Source organism: Giraffa tippelskirchi, chromosome 4, assembly GCF_054371585.1.
Source record: "Giraffa tippelskirchi isolate mGirTip1 chromosome 4, T2T-mGirTip1v1.2.pri, whole genome shotgun sequence".
Taxonomy (NCBI): Eukaryota; Metazoa; Chordata; class Mammalia; order Artiodactyla; family Giraffidae; genus Giraffa; species Giraffa tippelskirchi.
The window spans coordinates 121,966,159-121,979,464 of NC_137278.1; the positions used below are offsets into that span (position 1 = coordinate 121,966,159).

The 13,306-nt window shown below is 38.1% G+C and overlaps 1 long non-coding RNA gene across 2 annotated transcripts in view; it reads right to left on the bottom strand.

Moving 5' to 3' along the window:
* The window catches only part of LOC145546654 (uncharacterized), a 239,762-nt gene that overhangs the window by 124,536 nt on the left and 101,920 nt on the right, over nucleotides 1-13,306 (bottom strand). Inside the window, exons 3-7 of one of the 2 annotated variants that reach the window (XR_014083123.1) lie at nucleotides 9,064-9,111; nucleotides 3,141-3,152; nucleotides 2,750-2,935; nucleotides 2,262-2,368; nucleotides 364-630 (exon numbers count right to left, since the gene is read on the bottom strand). The exons of the other annotated variant lie outside the window; for it this stretch is intronic. This is a non-coding gene — a long non-coding RNA (uncharacterized LOC145546654). Of the gene's footprint in view, nucleotides 1-363; nucleotides 631-2,261; nucleotides 2,369-2,749; nucleotides 2,936-3,140; nucleotides 3,153-9,063; nucleotides 9,112-13,306 lie in introns of those variants that run through there. 2 annotated transcript variants of the gene reach the window in all.

A 13,306-nucleotide genomic window follows, 5' to 3' on the forward strand; every position in this document is an offset into this window, starting at 1 on the left:
TTGGGAAAGAGAAAAAAGGGAGAAACAACAGAGGAAACATCAGTAGAAGGCAGACACACCAGAACAGCCTGCAAATGAAATGGAGAGAACTAAAGAGCAGATCAAAAGCAGTGGAAATTAAAAATGATGGGTAGTAAAAGAAAATGGAACAACTGATATAAAGATAAGACAGCATGAAGAAAAAAACTTTTAAGCAAGAAATAAAAGACAATAAAACTTTGAACTACATATGAACTAGTGAAATCATCAAACATAAAAGGACAGAGGGAAAGCACTAGTAGAGATAAAGAATGGCAGATTGAAGCAGATGAATAAGAAACTAGTCTTGGAGTAGGGGGTTGAGTTTTAAATAATAAAACCAGAATGCGATATTATTTTATTTGGGATAATCAAGACAGTGTGAGATTGGATTTTTTTTCCATTTAATAAAATTGGAAGTGTCCAGTATCCAAGATGTTTAACTCATTTCTCTTCTCATTTTTTTCCTTCTGTGCGATACCAAAGTATTTTTTTTTGATATTTTTTCTTGCTTCATTAAATTAAAATAATCTTAAATACCTCTACTCCATTCAAATGCTTTTGAATTTGCACCTGGAATTATGTGGATATAGTGTGTTCCAAGATGAATATCTGTTTAGAGAATTTCATGATTACAGCATTCTTTGTAACAATATTAAGAAACTACACCTTTGGGTTGTATATTCAGGTGATTATTGGTATTTAGGTATCCTCATAATTCAACCAGATTACTGATATTCAAGTATCCCCATAATTCAAACCAGAGTTCCCGAGATATAAAACAATAACAAAAGCAGCAGAAGCAATTATAATACCTAACGTGTCTCATTTCATATTTTTTTCAATTGAAGTACAATTTACTTACAATATTAGCTTCATGAGTATAATATGATTCAATATTTTCATAGACTATACTCCATATAAAGTTATTATAAAATACTGGCTATATTCCTTGGGTTGTTTATTACATCCTTGTAACTATTTTATTTTATACCAGGTAGTCTGTAACCCTTAATCCTCCACCTATCTTGTCCCTCTGCTCCCCCTCTCCACTGGTAACCACCAGTTTGTTCTCTGTATCTGTGAATTAGTTTCTATTTTGTTATTCATTTGCTTTATTTTATAGATTCTACATATACATATAAATGAAAACACACAGTATTTGTCTTTCTCTGTCTGATGTTGCACTAAGTATAATAACCCCCAGATGCACCAGAGTTTTCACAAATGGCAAAATTTCATTTTTTATGGCTGAATAACATTCCAATGTATAATATATATATGTATGTATGCCAACAAAGGTTCATCTAGTCAACGCTATGGTTTTTCCAGTAGTCATGTATGAATGTGACAGTTGGACTATAAAGAAAGCTGAGTGCCGAAGAACTGATGCTTTTGAACTATGGTGTTGGAGAAGACTCTTGAGAGTCCCTTGGACTGCAAGGAGATCCAACTAGTCCATCCTAAAGGAAATCAGTCCTGAATATTCATTGGAAGGACTGATGTTGAAGCTGAAACTCCAATACTTTGGCCACCTGATGCGAAGAGCTGACTCATTTGAAAAGACCCTGATGCTGGTAAAGAATGAAGGTGGGAGGAGAAGGGGACGACAGAGGATGAGATGTTGGATGGCATTACAGACTCAATGGACATCAGTTTGAGTAAACTCTGGAAGCTGGTGATGGACAGGGAGGCCTGGCATGCTGCTATCATGGGGTTGCAAAGAGTTGGACACGACTGAGCAACTGAACTGAACTGATATGTGTACATATATATACATACACATACACACCATGCCTTCTTTATCTATTTCATGTTTTAAAAAGCACTTTAACATACATGATTTTCTTTTATTCTCTGATCAAAGGTTTTTGGAGGATAGGGTTAGTGTTATCAGCCCATTTGATAGACATGACATTTGAATTCTGAAATGTATATGAACTTCCTCAAAGCACTCAGGTAAAGAGTACTGTGTCATCTGACTCTAATTTTGGCAAACATCTTTTCACCAATAATTTTCCTATTTTTGTTGAGAAAAAGAAGGGCTATTTTTCTTTGTTTTAAAGTTTATCAGTGGAGTGGTAAAAAGTTTGAAGATGGTATGGACAAAGCTTAGAAGCTACTACTTCCCTTCTTAATGGGTATTCCTACGGAGAGGGACTGCCTGCTTCTCCCTGAGTGACTTCACGCGTTTAACAAAGTTTCTGGCCTGATTGTAAAGGAATTTATCGAGAAATCCTTACCTTAAAGGCTTCACAAGTTCCTCTATGGCTTGTTCTTCCATTTTCAGATTCTTTTATGTATTGCCATGTTGAGAGCAATACTTACTTTGGTGACATGCAGGAATGCACTAGAAATGTTTAAAAAATCAATAATTTCAATCCTTCTGAATGTGTGGTCAGTGAAAAGTACTGCATAGTGTTTTGCTAGGTATAGAAAAACAAACAGGATGCTGCCCATGCTCTCAAGAAACTTTCAATTTATAAGTATTATCAAATATTGGAATTGTGCTTTGGAAAGATACTCATTCATTTATCTATTAAATAAATAATTATCTAATAAATATGTACAAGGCTCTATGTCTAGACACCGAGGATACAAGACAGATACCATGTTGCTTTCATGGGGTTTATATTTTGTGCAAGTATGCCATGCACGCTACTTTTGCTTCGATACTATGGCAGTTGCCCATAGTTTGTTATGGATAATTTCAACAATTTCTCAGGCTTACCTTTCTTCTATTTAAGATAAAAGCAGTCCTGTAGCAGTCCCACTGATTGGTGTACATCTCTGTAATTTCTATATTTGAAATCTGGAACATTTACTTTTGGTTTTTAAAAAGGAAGTAGAGCTTGGTTTCTAAAAATTTGTTTTCAATCTGAACTGGAAAAATCCTGACCTAGTTCATTGCATTTACCTAAAATGGAAGGAAACAATGCCATAAATTGTAGACAAATGTCTGGATAGTTTAACTTGATTTTCATGACTCAATGGCTTGTAGAGCTGCAAGATTTAGTCCAGTATTCAAACTCTGTAGATCAGAAAATTGTTGTGTAGATGGGAGGTAAGGTGAGAGGCAAAAAGACAAACAGCAATCCAGGCAAGAGTAAATAATGGTTCACCTTGGCTGGCACCTGTGAGATTGAGAAAGAAGGAGATAAAAACAGGAGAGTTTGTGGAGGTAAAATCTGCAGTAGTGGTGGTTTAGTCACTAAGTCTTGTCAGACTCTTTATGACCCCATGGACAGTGGCTCACCATCCTCTGTCCATGGGATTTTTCAGGCAAGAATACTAGAGTGGGTTGCCATTTTCTTCTCCATGCTATCTTCTCCACCCAGGGATCAAACCTGGGTCTCCTACATTGCAGGAGGATTCTTTACCAACTAAACCACCAGGGAAGCCCAAAGTTTGCAGTAATTAGAATTGACTGTGAGAAACAAAAGAGAGGACGTGAGACTACTCTGAGTTTTTTGAGCCTGGTACCATTATCAGAAATATAGACCACAGAATGAGAAGTTATTTGAGAGTAAATTATAGGTAGATAGAACCTACATTGTTGTAGGATATAACAACTTAAAAAAGAATATAGTTTAGTCAATAGGATGTCCTGACTGAATCTAAGCAGGGACTGAGATTACAGGGCAGCAGTTGGGATTATTCTCTGATCATCTGAGGTCCATGTGTATGTGTTGATAAGTATGAGAGCTTTCAGGGGTTTTGGCTCAAGAGGAAGAAAGATGATGGTGAAAGTGCACTTGGAAAAGAGAAATGGTGGACATGATGGGGTTTATTCCTCAGTCTTGTTGCTGGGCTAAGTCGATTATTGCTAGAGAGAGGGCAAGCTAAGACCACAAACAAAGGAAAACAGCAAGAGGATAGTTGAAAAGGAAAAATACTCATTGCAGCAGAAATACTGATTGAGCCCTTGTGAGACTGACTCTGGGGACTTTTAGAAGTATTTGGGTGGATAGAGGGAGCTCTCTTGGGAGATGGAGGTCTGTCATTAGTGGATGGAGATAGGAACTAGGAAGTGTAAATTATTATCACTATCATTATGACTTTTTTGGTATAGTAAGTTGATGAGGTCTAGATATCTGAGTTTTAGGTAACAAGAGTCTCTGAAAGTTAAGTCAACACATAATGTTTTAGAACAGAGATATAAAAATGGATTCCCTAACCAACTGGATTGAGATTTAACTTTACATATCTAAAGAAATAGGTTAATTAAAAAAGAGATTGATGGAATCAATCTTCTATACCCATGGAAGACTGGGTGGGGGGGGGTAATAATTTACAATTATCGAGTGCTTATTCAGTGTGAGAAATTGTGCTAAATATTTTTATTAATCCTTATAACAATGCCCAAAGGAGAGATAACAATATTCCTTTTTTTTTTTTTCCAGACTCAAATCTCTTAAGAAGTATGGAAGGGAGAAGAAGTATAAGACAACATGTTTATCCCATCATCAAAGTTATCCTTATTATGAGGATGTATATGTCAGCATATCTGGGCCTGGGTACACTAAATATTGACTCTGACTGTGCCCCCTTGTTCTGATTCTGTGGTCATCAAAGAACTTTCTGAATGTAACCAGGCTTCTTATGTAGGTCTCCTAACCTTGACTAGATGACACAGCTCTTCCATATACTATGGTATTTGTATCCATCTTTGAAAATTATTTGGTATACAGACACAGTGACTGTGGGAGTTGATTCTACCTGAGAGCACTAAACCGGTAGTCTATTTAAAAACTCAAGGAATACATTAAGGACCAAGGTAATGTTGCCCCATGAGGACTTTGGGAAGTAGACCAAATGATATTTTTATTTATTCATTTGATTGTCTATTTGTTTTTCTGAATGAATATTACAGGGAAGATACTGTGTGAATCACTGGAAATATAGTTTAATGATAAGACAGATATCTTTCTTATTTTCAAGATCTAGTATGTTAGTAGGAAGCACAAACATTGAAAAAATCATTGCACAATTAAAACAAGTAAAGCTTTCACAACTGTTCTAAGCCTGATGAAGAACTTCAAGGCAGAATGAAGGTGTGTAATGAGCGACCTTATCTGATGGGGGGAGTCAGAATTTCCCTGCTGAAATTTCTCTCGATCACATTTTTAATTGTTTTCTTAGACTTCACTAGATTTTTGGAGTTTTTAATTGGTGGGATAATCAATTAAAAGTGATTAGTAATTAACCTAAATATGCTCCTAGAAGTTAGAAGAGAGACAAAGAGCTAGAAAATATAGTGTTGATAGTTAAAACGATAGGGGTGGATGAAAGCAGATACAAAGAAGAAAAGACAGAGTCCTAGGGACACTTGGAGGGTAGAAAGAAATTGAGGAATTGAAGAAAGTAGAAAAGTTAGAAAAATAATCAGAAAGGAAGGGGTGTAAACATAGTTGAGGATCACAATATTCAAGGGTAGGATACACTTTGAAAGAGACAGGAAAAAATGATCAGGATCAAAATCTATAAACAAGTGAAACAGATTGAGGGCAGGAACTAAAGTCTATGGCAGATTATTAATAAGTTATAAAATATTCTTCCCTTATTTTTTAATAGATGAATGGATTCCTTAGCTAGATATAATTAAGCTCATTTAAAAGATTACATATCTTCAATCTTTTTGCAGCTCAGTGTGATCTTGTGACAAAATCTGACTAATGAGATAATGAATTGCTTCATGGAATCTCGAATAAGTATCCTTAAAAGAGAGGTAGTGGTTCTTTCTTAGTCTCTTCATTTACCTATTTGCTTGGGATGCTGGTGTGATGTTTAAAGATACAATAATAGTGTTGAACCCTAGAAGCTGGGGGTCACATCCTAGGTGGCCGTATCTTAAGGTGTTACAGGGATCTTGAAGAGGTCTTGAAACTTTTCTCTAATTTTCTCCATCCTAAGTAAAGGAGTTTACTTTAGATAGAAGAGAGGGCATTGATAGAATCTTTGAGATGTGGGTAATGGTGAAATATTGTGGAAGATAATGACAGTTGTTCCTCCATTTTTTCTGACCAAATAATGAAGATACTTTCTGTATTTCTTGATTTCAGCAAAGATAATAGAGGTCATAAAAAAGTTGCTTAGTCTTGATCTGCAGCTTACTATTAAGTTTTTAAAAGTAAAATTTCCCTTTTTCTCATCTCTTTATTTCTCCATGGTGTCCTGCCGAGGTCATATCAGATGATATAAACTCACGTCTATTGCACATGACCATGATGCCTGGGCTGAACAGATCATGGTGGTGGGGGTGAATGCCTGACCCAAGTTGGTACAGTACTGGCTCTTTAATGACCTTGGAAGTGGGATTCAGAGATGCCTATAACTTGAAAGAGTGTACTTGGGAGATATAGGGCAATGACTGTCCTGTATACATGTAGACAAACAAAGACAGAAGATCTGGAAAGAGAATGATAAAGCAGCCATGCAGATGAAAGACCACATGTTCCTTAAGGTAGAAAGGGGGGTAAAGAGAGAGAGAGAGATTGAGAAAGAGGGAAGGAAGAAGGGAGGGAGAGGGGAAGAGGAGAGAGAATGAGAATGGGAAACTGGCAAAATAACTGCTTTGCTTCCTGACAGCTTTTGAGATCTGACTCCTCCAAGCCCAGAGAGTTTCCTGCACTTGCAGACACCCTCCTTAAAGATATTCTGAAGAATCTCTGTAAGTTGCACAACAAAAAAGTTTTTATCCAGGATAATTATCCTCTGCCATTCCAAGAGATCTTCCAAGGGAAAACAAGAAGCCCATTTAACCCAATCTCAGAATGGTCTCATTTTGGTTTTGTGACCATTGAGAGCTGTCCAGAGGAGTGTTCTGAAGGTTGTAGGGGAGATACAGAGATGTAGAACTATATACATATTTGGAAACAGAAGTCTGGAATTTGAGCATGTGCCTGGTGCTGTAGCTAGAAGTGATGATAGAACCAGTGAGAGTAGATGAGATGATTAATTCCTCTTTTCCAAGTGCAAATACCCAAACAATCAAAACATTGTGAAAATTTTAAAAAAGGTACATTCTTAACATTCAAATAATTATCATCCAGGCAGGGAAGAGTAAACACAGACATGCACACCTAGGGGAAAATCCAGGGCAGTAGCAGAATAGCTAAGTGAGTGTTATAGATTATAAGCATTCTAAGATTCAAAGGAGATAGCTGTTAGTGCTGGGCTATTGTTTTCAGGTATTAAGGAGGTCAGGTTTGATTCAGGCTGAGGGAGAACAGTTGGCATTCATAATGGAAAGTGCAGCCGACCTGAAGTCAGCTTTTCCACTGAGTAGTTATATGATCGTGAGCAGTCACTTTACATTTCCACCTGCACTGCAGTTTCCTCCTGTATAAAATGAGGACTTTGAATTGGATTCATTAATTCATTCAGAACATCCATTTTAAGTGTCTGCTATAATGCAGAGAGCTAGGAATATTAAATTAATAAAAGACCTAGTCTTTATTCTCAAGGATTTTACAGCTTAGGAGGGGAGATTTGAGTGCAAATAAATAACAGGCTTCTAAAAAGATAATCAGTATGATGTAGCTATGAACAAAGAACTGTGGGAGGCACTTAAGCTGCCTACAGGTAAAGAAACACCTCGCCAAAACCATGTTTGGATGAACAAGAGTTGCTTGATGAATCAGGTAATGATGGAACCTTCCAGAGAGGGAAGAATTTCCTTGGTATTTGCTTATGTCTCTGGTAGCATTAATATTTTATAATTCTTTGTCTCTCCCTTGTTTTGGTGGAGAAGAAGGGGAGTGAATAAATGTAGGGTAGGAGTATGGGTATGAATTGATGAAGAGAAGATGGAAGGAAGTAACTTCCCAGACTTCTTCAAACTCCTAACATGTATTCAAAGTGAATTCCATGAAGCAGAACACACAAGAGCACATGAGAAAGCAAATGATTAAAAGCTTTATTGCCTCCTCTAAATTTCTGTCATACTTGAGGTCTCAGGGATGATGCAAATATGGTATATTCATGTCCCTTATAAACATTTAGGAATCCCATCCAGAGGCAGTAGTATAGTGTTTGAGAACTTGAACTTTGAAGACAGATCACTCAAGTTCGTGTCTCAACATTTCCAGTATTAGTTTGTAAAATCCTGAGAAGTTCCAGTCTTTGGGACCTTAGTTATTTTTAATATGTAACATGGAAATAATAATAGCTACTTCCTATTGTAATAACTAAATGATTTAAACAAAGTTGTTTGGAACCAGCTCAGCACATAAAAACATCAAAGTATTAGCTCTCACTACCTACTATCCACAGGGTCCACCGAGGTGGAGTTGAGGCATGGGTGATACTCCTCATTGGTGAGTAACCTGATGATGGTTCCCTGTTATGGCCTTCAATGAGGACAGCTTAGAATTCCCTTATTTAGTCATGATACAAAGCGTGTTAGATGAGGCCCCTGTTCGAGGCACTGTGGATCATACAAAAGGAAAAACAGGCTGTACAGTTCAATATTTTTAAAACTGAGCTGTACACACGGAATATTAAATGAATGCTTAGAAGATCAGAGGAGGCAGATGCTATTTCTGCCTGGAATGCCCAGGGACTATTTCTTGGGTGGCATCGGAAGGGTATGATGACACACATCACTTCAGGGGTGAGAATCAGGATTTGCCACAGCTGGTCTGTGCCCTCCCCTTTGCTTTCACAAGCCTTTCTCCCTTCCCCTCTGCACTTTTAGAGCAAAATCTGAGCCAACCGACCCAGGATGCTGGAGGAGAGTCAAGGCTGGGAAAGTACCGCGGACTGTGTTAGCAATCAACAGAAAAGATATTTTTAAACAAAAGTGGTTTTCCAAGTCTCCATGAAAAGAAACAAAAGGTTTTTCTCAAATGAATCCTGGTTAGAAACTGTTCTTGTTCTGTGACTTTTATGTCACTGGGACAAGTCAGCACTTAGAAATGGTTATTTCCCTGTCAATATGCCCACATAGATACTTCTCCTTAGAATGACATAACAGCATTAGTGTTTAATCCCATGCACTGCCCCCCCTCCGATGGCAGTGACTTGCAAAAACAGTAAAGATACCTCTGCTCGGTCGGTCTTGCTCTTTCTTGATTAGACTGCAGGCACAACCTGTGTGGGGAAACAATCTCCTGGATCATACTGAGGGTTCGCACAGATGGGATATTAGTGGGAGGAGTTGCCAGCTACTTCCCTGCCAACTTGTTAGTGCTGGAGACATTATCCTCTTGTTTTGCCAGTTTAATAGAGGATCAGTTGTAAAGATTCTCTGTAAGCTCAGCAACATAATTATTATCTATGGTCTCTATATTAACTGTGAGAAAACATCATGGTCTGAATCTGCCTAATTTCAAATGCCAAACTGTGCCCACATTCAGCCCACAACTGAACCTGGAAATTCAATATACCCCTTAGCATTGCTACTGCTGTCATTATGGTGGGTGTTAAGTATACCTTTGTCTAAGCCATGACGTTTAACCCTGTTGTACTGCTTCTGTATATAAAGCTTACTTCCTCTGTTTCCCAGATCCTTTATAACACCAGTGTCCTTGCAATTCAAAATTATTAAAAAGGTAAAAAAAAATGCATGTCACACTTAGTTCTGATACTTGGTCAAGAAGTGCCAAGGCCCTGCAAATTTGGAAAATAAACTCTTTAACAGATGGGCCACATAAAGTTTACAACATGTGCAATGTGGGAGGTAGTATGGCTCTGGGTGAGAAACAGAAGACTGGAAATTTGGGAGCTCAGAGTTTTTGAATTTGCTCTTGTTTTTTCTCATAGGCAGATCACATAAGCTTATAGTTTTCAGTTCTCTCACATGAGCTGATATCTTAACCTTTTTAAGTGAGTGAGGTAATAAAAAAAAAAAACAGTAATTTTTTTTCCTATTATGACACAGCATCAAAATGTTTATTGCTACTACTAGGATCATATGCAACTAGTATCAAATTGTTAATAAAATGTGGCTGCAGAATCCAGAGAAATCCTCCATGTAATTCTACATCTAAGATATAACTCTCTGTCATTGAGGACAGGCATATAACAGGGGAGCTGTTGTCACAAGAAAAGAACATTGCCAGTCTTGGACAAGTCATTGGCAAATGATTGGATTATTACTTCAAATGCTGAAATTTCAATAGGCCTCTTAAGTGACCTCTGGAAACTTTAAGAGATGATTTTTATAACCAAGCCATTATGATATGAATTGGATAACAGTCTAATAACAAATGTTTCCAAACACAGATGATCATCAGTTTTGCTCAGGGGAACTTTCAAAAATATAAACATCTAAGACTCCCATGTGCCTGCTAATTGGGAGTTTTGGAAGTAAGGCTAAGAAATCAAAATTTTGAAGAAGCTTCCTAAATAATTCCAGTGACCACTCATACTTCGAGTCTGTCACAATTCATAAAATTATATGAATCAATAAAAGGATTTTGACTAAACTGAGGCTGACTGAAATTCCAAAAAGAGAGAAATATAGGAGTGGTCATTGGAAGAGGACAGAAGATTGGCTTAGGAGAAGATGGAAGAAAGACACAAAAATGTCAGGAATCCATGGCTCAGCCACAGAGATGGCAGAAAGGAAGTCATTGAGAGAGTAACACTCCTTAAGGTGAAGGCAGAAAGAGAAATTTGGCAGTATAAGTAGGGAAGTTCAGTTCAGTTCAGTTCAGTCGCTCAGTTGTGTCTGACTCTTTGGAACTCCGTGGACTGCAGCACATCAGGCTTTCCTGTCCATTGCCAACTCCCAGAGCTTGCTCAAACTCATGTCCATTGAGTTGGTGATGCCATCCAATGACCTTATCCTCTGTCGGCCCCTTCTCTTTCTGTCTTCAATCTTTCCCAGCATCAAGGTCTTTTCCAATGAGTCAGTTCTTCGCATCAGGTGGCCAAAGTATTAGAGCTTCAGCTTCAGCATCAGTCCTTCCAATGAACACTCAGGACTGATTTCCTTCAGTATGGACTGGTTTGATCTCCTTGCATTCCAAGGGACTCTCAAGAGTCTTCTCCAACACCACAGTTCAAAAGCATCAGTTCTTCAGTACTCAGCTCTCTTTATAGTCCAACTCTCACATCCACACATGACTACTGGAAAAACCACAGCTTGGACTAGACAGACTTTTGTCAGCAAAGTAATGTCTCTTTTTAATATGCTGTCTAGGTTAATAAGTAGGGAAAGATGCCTTCAAAGAGTTTAAATGCATGTGTCATTTGTCTTAGTGAACTTTTGCTTCCATTTTTGCAGTCTCCTCTTTCTCATCCATTGTCCAACCTGCATTTAGAGTGTTCTTTTAAGAATTCAAACTTGAATCGTGACCCTGCCCTGTTGAAAGCACTCCATTTCTCTCAAGATCAAACACTAACCACTGTCCTGTCTATAAGCTGACTTTGGCATATCTCTTCAGCCAGTTTGCTCCTTTCATCTGACTGCTGAAGACTCTGGGCATACTGACCTTCTGCCATTCTTGAGACACATCAAATTCCTTCCCACTTTGGGACTCTCATATCTGCTGTCCTTTTCCTGACAAAATCTTCCCCTTTCTCCCCCCAGAACTATTCACCTGGAAGATTTCTAGACAGATGACAGGTTACTTACTCAGAGAGGAATTCCCTGACTATTCAGTTTAAATTAGGTTTCCTCATTATACTGACATAAAACACACATTTTCTGATAGCACTAATCATAATTTATAGCTTTATATTTACCTGCTTGACTACTTAGCTTTATAACAGAGAGAGATTCACATGGGCAATTCTATTTTGTTCATCATCATGTATATGGTGTCTAGCACACTGCTTGAAAGATAATATGTGCTTAATAATTTCTGAAGTAATAAACGGGTGCATGATACATGTTCAGAGACCAAAAAAAATTAGTCAAAGGAAGAAATAATGGTTTTCTTCATTTAGTCTTTCTGAGTGCCAGTTATAGCATGCACACAACCATCTAATGGTATTAGTCTAAGTACTACAGGGGACACAAAGATGAATCACATGGTTGGAAAAGATAGATACATAAGCAAAAGTATGTAATAAGAATAAATGAAGTAAACTGTATGACAGAGGCACAGTATCCAGGAGTGAGTAAATTTGGTTCATGGATCTGGGCAAGATTGGCCAATGGAGTGCATTCAAACTGGGCCAAAAAGCTATATGAATTCAGAAGTAGAATACAGTAAATACTGAAGTTTCTGATTTAAATCATAGTTTCCTTCTGTTAAACTGATTTCCTCTTTTTGCTGTTGGGAGAGATACTTATTAGAGGAAAGCAAAACAAATCAGGTCTTTGCTTCAGCCCACCAATCACACTTGATTGGATTTGAATTGATATCCTGATCCAAGATGGTCAACCAGTTTCTCTCTCCCTGAGATTTATAGCTGAGACTTTAAACTTCCTGGCAGTTAGCAGCAGGTGCTGGACCTGTTAGGACAAGTTAACTTAGAGTTTAAGGTGACGGTGATGATCTCTCTATGATCTTTCCACGTTCATCAGTTCAGTTCAGTTCAGTCGCTCAGTCATGTCCACCTCTTTGTGACCCCATGAATCGCAGCACATCAGGCCTCCCTGTCCATCACCAACTCCCAGAGTCTACCTAAACCCATGTCCATCGAGTTAGTGATGCCATCCAGCCATCTCATCCTCTGTCATCCCCTTCTCCTCCTGCCCCCAATCCTTCCCAGCATCAGGGTCTTTTCCAATGAGCCAACTCTTTGCATGACGTGGCCAACGTATTGGAGTTTCAGATTCAACATCAGTCTTTCCAATGAACACCCAGGACTGATCTCGTTTAGGATGGACTGGTTGGATATCCTTTCAGTCCAAGGGACTCTCAAGAGTCTTCTCCAACACCACAGTTCAAAAGCATCAATTCTTTGGCACTCAGCTTTCTTCACAGTCCAACTCTCACATCCATACATGACTACTGGAAAAACCATAGCCTTGACTAGATGGACCTTTGTTGACATAGAGAGGCAGAAAAGGCTGGTCTAGGTGTAAAGAAACAGTGAAGATTTTACAAGAGGAAGAGATAAAAAGAATGGAAAGGAAAGCAGGAGAGAAAGAGAGGGAGAGAGACAGCAAGAACTGTTATCTGCTAATTGTTCTCTACTATGTTTCTTTATAATTTTCCAAATTCCATTTTTGGTGCCTTGTGAGACCCCACTTTATCTCCTTTAATTAAGCTAGAGTTAATGTGTCTCTATGTTCCAACAACAGAGAGCCTTAATGAAGACAGATGAAAAGGTGGGAAAGGAAATCACAAAAGAGGAAAAAGTGATGAACCAATCTGTAGAAAAGATC